Below are 6,914 nucleotides of genomic sequence, written 5' to 3'. Positions count from 1 at the left end.
AAAACTTATCGGCCGATGCCGATATTTGAAAAATGCCAAATATCGGCCGATATATCGGCCTTGGCGATATATCGGTCGACCACTAGTTTTCATAAAATATATATGAAAATAGTTTATGAAAACAAATAACTTAATTTTTATAAATAATAAAATACATATAAAAGTAGGTTATTTAGCTTAAAAATGCCCTTTATTTTTGTTAAGCTTTTTGTTTTCATGTCCTATTTTCATAAATCATAATATTCATAAATGTATGTGTGTGTCAATGGATGGATGGATGGATGGATAGATAGATAGATAGATAGATAGACCTTTAAGGCTTTAAAAAGGTCTTAAATCAGAGCAGAAAGTCTTAAATTCATAAAGTCATGACATTAAATGTTGCATTTAAAGAAAAGAAAAAGAATCTTCCTCAGTGTTGTTGTCTTGTTTTCCAAATACGAATATCATTTTGTTTTCATTTCCCATTTTCACATCTTTTTATTTATTTATTTGTTTGTTTTAGCTTATAAAATCTTCATTTTGGTATTTGTTATTTAGTTTAGCTTCATTCAAGTTATTTTTCATATCCTATTTTCATGTCTTTATTTATTTATTTAAACTTACAAAAATCTTATTTTTTATATATATATATATACAGTATATATATAGATAGATAGATAGATAGATAGATAGATAGATAGATAGATAGATAGATGAAAAGTAAGCTATTTGTTTTCATAAACTGCATATAAAAAGTTTATGAAAACAAAAAGCTTAATTATATAATAAATAAATAAAAAGGCTTATGTTTTGAGAAGCATATAATATAATTGGAATGATAATTCTTATTTTACCCTGACATTAAGATTGATTGACTCTATCGGATGAATCCGTTTTACAGGTCAGTCAAAGTCAGTGTCTGTCGTGCTCTGTGTGATCGATGAGTTGATGATACACATGACCGCGAGCGATGTTAGCGTCTGCACTAGCATGATGCTCGTGTCTCTATTCTGATGTGTCACAAGCAGAGAAAAACAATGCTAAATGCAAACAATAGAATGCAAATAACCATATCTTTGACTAATTCTTCAGAATGTACAGTCAAATGTTCCTGTACGATCACTAACCAGTGTTTATCTGTCTTTCTTTCTCTCTCATGTGCCGTGTGTCTGCGGGCTGGCCCTGATCCTTCTCAAACGCCTCTTCTGAAGGTAACATGCTTTGTTTTACTCTTTTACCATGGTAAAAGGCCTTCAGGCGCTCTCTGTTGCTGTTGTAAGATGACCCTGCTGCAGTGCTGATGGCGGCTGGTTTTAAGGCTTTCGGAGGACGAGAGCTTGATCTGCTCAGCTTTGATGTATTTTCCTAAATAAAGAAGAGGAGGACGATGCCCTGAGGAGCGCTTTATGGCTCAAAGCTTGTTCTTATGGAGTCTTGAGGACTTAAAGGAATTCTTGCATATGTTTCATTTAAATATTAACTTTGGCTTTGTTGTTTCTGCTTAAATTTCCGAGGAGAGATTCAGATAGAAATGAGATGATGGTTGACATGCAGTAAGACTCTGATCTGAAACCTGTGGAAATAATAATTCATTCATTTTAGCCAGATGCTATTGTGTCCTTTATGGAAATGGCAATCCAATCAGTTATTTTCACATACTATCATAGTTTTTATTAATATATTGAATTAGCTTTGATTTCTATATTTTCAGTTTTTAGTATTTTTATGTACTTTTTTCAGTTTTTTAATATTGCTATTTAGATTAAATTTTTTGATTTAGTTTTATTTCCATTTAGTAGTTTCCAATTTCTCATTTCTCATCTAATAGTTCATTCATTCATTCATTCATTCATTCATTCATTCATTCATTCTTAATGTTTAGTGTTTCAACTTAAATTTATTTCAATTAGTTTCCAAGGCTACATTTCAAATTTTCATTTACTTTACATTTTATCTGATATTTATATATAATGATTATATTATTATTGTTATTATTATTATTATTATTATTATTAGTGTTTCAACTTAAACTTATTTCAATTATTTGCCAAGGCTACATTTCTAATTCTAATTTAATTTACATTTTTTTATATTTATGTATGTAATAATGATATATTATTATATTTATATTATTTATATTTTTTAGTGTTTCAGCTTAAACTTAGTTCAGTTAGTTGACAAGGCTACATTTCTAATTTTCATTAAGTTTGAATTTTTCATCTAATATTTATTTATTTTAAAATATTTGTTTTTCAGCTTTATTTCTGTTGACATGATAGTTTTCTTTGTTAAAATATTTTACCCTAAATCCCATAAATCAATGCAATAAGTCCATTAAAAAAAAGAAATCAATACAAAGAAAAAAATAATAAATTCTATTCCATATGGCAGGCAAAGCGAGAGGAATGTTGGCAAATATTTGATACCAAAAACATAAATAAATATAGTTTAAAATAGGTGAATTTATCCAATATTTATTTTATGCTTATTAGTCAGTCTTATTAATCATGGCTTTACTGCATATGCAGGTTTTGGATCCGAGTTATACATGAATGTGAATCACATGTCAGATCATCTGCTCAGAGAGATTTTGATAAGAAATGTTTGAGTTCACACAATGAGTATGACGTGATATTCAGGGTGAAGTTTGTTCATGCAGCCCATTTTCATGAGCTCCAATAAGGAAAAATCATAAAGCACCATTGTATTTAATTTGCCATTTGATGCTTTGTATGAGAAATGGTCTGAAATTTAAGATGTAATTCTCTGAAACCTTCTTAAATCATACACGTATTCAGTCCAGGTTTGACGTCACTGGTTCTGGTGCGTCTCAAGTTTGAGAAAGTCTTTCTGATTGGCTGTTGTCTGTCTTGAGCAGGATCATAACGTCCGCTCTCACACGGCGAAACGGCAGTGTTATTGAGTCGGGCGGTGAGAGATGCTCGTGTTATTACTCTCAAAAAGCACACCGCACTCTCGCTGTAATCCCTGAGAACCCATCTGGTCTGCGTCAGGCTGCTGTCACACTGCCCTCATTCACCGCCGCCCATGTTTAAATCGGCTCTCATCCCTCCCGCCGCTGCTGCTGGTACATTTATATTCCTCTGACACCGACAACCATAATCTGCCCTGAGAGGCACAAACTGCTGCAGTGCCCCGTGTCACCTCTAGGGAAAGGAGAATGAATGCTTATTCAGCTCTTATTCATCAAAAATGCATTAATCCCATCAAAAGTGACCGTACAGACATGTATAATGTTACAGAAGATTTCTATTTCTAATAATTGCCCCTTTTTTAACTTTCTATTCATCAAAGAATCTTGAAAAATAAAATGTATCATGGTTTCCACAAAAATACTAAGCAGCTAATAATCAGAAATGTTTCCTGAGCAGCAATTGGTGCAGTAAATTAGTGTGATTAATTGATTGTTTTAAAAATTGGGCCTTGAAAATGCTACATAAATAGGTAGAGGAATAGCTCACACTAAAATGAAAATGTATTCATCCTCAAGCCATTCAAGGTGAGTTTGTTTCTTCATCCAATTTGGAGAAATGTAGCATTGCATCAGTGTCTCAGCAATGGATGCTCTGCAGTGAATGGGTGCCGTCAGAATGAGAGTCCAAACAGCTGATAAAAACATCACAATAATCCACAAGTAATCCACACCACTCCAGTCCATCAGTTAACATCTGGAGAAGACAAAAACTGCTTGTTTGTAAGAAACAATTGATTGATTCAGCATATGCACAATATAACTTTTGCTTGCTTTCTTGTATACCTTGCCTGTTGATGTTGTATCTAGAACTAGTTATGCACTATGACCATGTATATAATGTGCAACAGTAGAAATGTAATGATAATAATCAGAAATGTTAATTGAGCAGCAAATCACCATATTAGAATGATTTCTGAAAGACTGGAGTAATGATGCTGAAAATTCAGATTTGATCACAGAAATAAATAAAATTTTCACCTATATTCACATAGAAAACAGTTATTTTAAATTGTAATAATATTTAACATTTTCACTAGTTTTACTGTATTTTTCATCAAATAAATGCAGCCTTGGCGAGCAGAAGAGACTTCATTAAAAAATCTTACCAACCCCCAACTTTTGAACTGTAGTGTAAACCGTCCTGAAATTCATGCTGGTCTGAGCTGGTCTTCTCAGCAGGTTGTAGTGCGGTCAGATGGACATAAACTCAGTCCAGTGTGTCACTCTGTCACTTTCCTCTTCAATCCCAAGAGTCAGTGCAGTAATTACTGCCCAGGAAAGACGTGATAGAGTCATTCGCTCATCAGATCCATCCGTCTGCAATCTCACTTTCCATTTCACATCATCCTGTTTCCAGGCTAAAGTTTGGACAGAGAGTTTGTTTCTCATGATCTTAAAGGGATAGTACAGGCGAAAGTGAAAGTTGACAGTCTAGGGTCCAACAACATCCATAGACAATAAATTGTGTAAATATATAATAAACAAAAATAAGTTATTTTTTAATTAAATAAATGAGTCCATTAATAAATACATTGCATCACATCGTATATTAAAAATATTTATGTAAATATAGAATAACAAAACACACCCCCGGGGGACTTTTACAGTGAAAATTAGTCAAAGTAAAATTAAAATAAAAAGTTGGTTGTTTATTATATATGTTTAGTGCATATTTATTTTATGTGATATGTTTGTGTTTTTTTTTAGAGGAAGTAATACAAAAATAAATTCAGGACTAAATTGAATTTTAAATGGTAATTGTTTTATCAAGACATACATTATTTATTTATTTATTTATTCACTGCAGTATATTTATACATTATTTTATTCATTATTTATTTAATAATGCCTTTTTATTTAATTATTTTTTTTTTTATTAATAATTTTATTTTTATCAGGTTTTTTTGTGGGTATGCGTTTAGTTATTCAACATTTTTCTTTGGAGAAAGTAATACAAAAATAAATTCAGGACTAAATTTAATTAAAAAGTGTAATTGTATATTTTTAATCAAGTCATACATATGTATGTATTGCAATGGGATTATACATAATGTATTAATTGTTTAATAAATTTAATTTGAGTGTTTTTATCTTTTTATCAGGGTTTTTTTTTTTTTTTTTTGTGGTGGGTGTATGTTTAGTTATTCCACATTTTTAATATATTGTGTACTACAATTTATTTATGAATTGATTTATGCAGCATATACATAGCGTTTCAGCCCAGTTTACTCCTCCTTTTTTGGGTGAACTGCCCCTTTAAGATCTAAAAGCTTCTGCTTAAATAATTGAAATGAGTTTTATAATCAAATATAAATTGTGCCTTCATATCATTTTTGAAAATTTAAGCTATTATGATTTTGAGTTATTCTGATCCCAAGATGCTCTTCATAAAGTTAAGCTAGAATTTAGAAAAAGAAGAAGCTCAAATATAAGACATTTGTCACATGTTTTGATCACTGTATCATTCCCACACTTCCATGTATGTTAATTGAGAGTCTTCAGCATTGCACTATTATTCTAACATGTGATAATATTAGCAATGCAGAGCGAGTAGGTGTGTCGAACGCTTGACTTCTTGTGTCTGTACACACTCTCTCTCTCTCTCTCTCAGGATGAGTTGTGTGTTCCGATATCAGCAGTGCTGGGAGGGGCAGATACAGGTGTGGGTTAATTAAACAGGGCTGTGCGAGCCTCCGTCGAGGGGGAATCTCAGAGACTCACTGCCCCGCGTCCCTACCAGAGAGAAGGAAAGATCAAACGTGTGCACATAGAAGCTCGCACGAGATAACACCTTATCACACGGCCAGTGAAAGAGAGCGCTAATTCCCCTCTTCCCTGTAAATGATATTGGAACTAATTAGAAGGCTTCTCAGCACATTCAGTATTTCTACAGCATAGAAACTCTGGCGTAAGTAATCAGTATGTGGTGTTAAAAGAAGCCGGATTAGAGGCGTAAAGAGAAAAACTCAGAAATATGAACTGAAATGCTTAAATACATACTGCATAAATCAGTTCATAAATAACTGTTCTCTCTGTCTGTCTATTTATCTAAACTTGCTTATTGCATCGTGTTTATGGATTTATAAATGTATTTATTTAAAAAAATACTCAACTGTATTATATATTATTTGTGCATGCTTATTTTTAGCTGCTGTTAATTTTTTTTGTACTTATTTAGAAAAAGTAATAGAAAAATAAATTCCAGACTAAATTTTATTAAATAACAATAAAACAATTTTATTTTAAAAAGCAAGTGAATTTTTCACATTGTTTATTTGTTTGTTTATTTGTGCTGTTTTTTTCTTCTTCTTTTTAAAAAGTAATAGAGAAATAAATTCAGGACTAAATTTAATTAATAATTTTTTATCACCTCATACAATAATAAATAATACAATTTATCACCTCATATATTTATTTATTTGTGCTGTGATTTTTTTTTCTACTTTAGAAAAAGCATTAGAAAAATAAATCAGGACAATATTTAATTAAATAATAATGAAAAAAAAATACTTGTTTTATCACATAATATATTTGTTTATTTTCCTGTCATTCATTCATTCATTCATTAATTTGTGGGCCGACATGCTTTAGTTCTCATTTTGTGTTCATACTTAATTGTGGAGGCTTTTTAAAGCTACTAAAGTTATCCAGCCAAGGGCATTTCTCGTTTACTTGCTAATGCTGTTAATTAATTATTAAAAGCTATTTTTTGTTTATTATATATTTTATAATTGGTGCATGTTTATTTAATGACACAATTTATGATCTATGGATGTTTTTTGACTTTAGAATGTGCTAGTAATATGTTTTCTGTGCGTGTCAGAGTGTCCGTATGAAGTGGAGGATGTTTTTAAGGACAGTCAGACGTGGAGCGACAGGGACGCGCAGCTGTGATGGAGCTCTGGAGGCATGTTAGATCTGTGTGTGTGTAAGTGTG

General features: G+C 31.5%; 1 protein-coding gene across 1 annotated transcript in view; it reads left to right on the top strand.

Annotated features, from left to right (window-relative positions):
* The first annotated feature begins 1,128 nt into the window (after positions 1-1,128).
* Positions 1,129-6,914, top strand: part of LOC107665908 (mannosyl-oligosaccharide 1,2-alpha-mannosidase IA-like) — a 159,285-nt gene continuing 153,499 nt past the window's right edge. The window contains exon 1 of the mRNA XM_016456971.1: positions 1,129-1,193. The gene's annotated coding sequence lies outside the window, so the exon portion shown is untranslated. The remainder of the gene's footprint in view (positions 1,194-6,914) is intronic.

Source organism: Sinocyclocheilus anshuiensis, unplaced genomic scaffold (genome assembly GCF_001515605.1).
Source record: "Sinocyclocheilus anshuiensis isolate Anshui unplaced genomic scaffold, SAMN03320099.WGS_v1.1 scaffold992, whole genome shotgun sequence".
Lineage (NCBI taxonomy): Eukaryota > Metazoa > Chordata > Actinopteri > Cypriniformes > Cyprinidae > Sinocyclocheilus > Sinocyclocheilus anshuiensis.
This window is presented reverse-complemented; position numbering and strand designations above follow the sequence as displayed.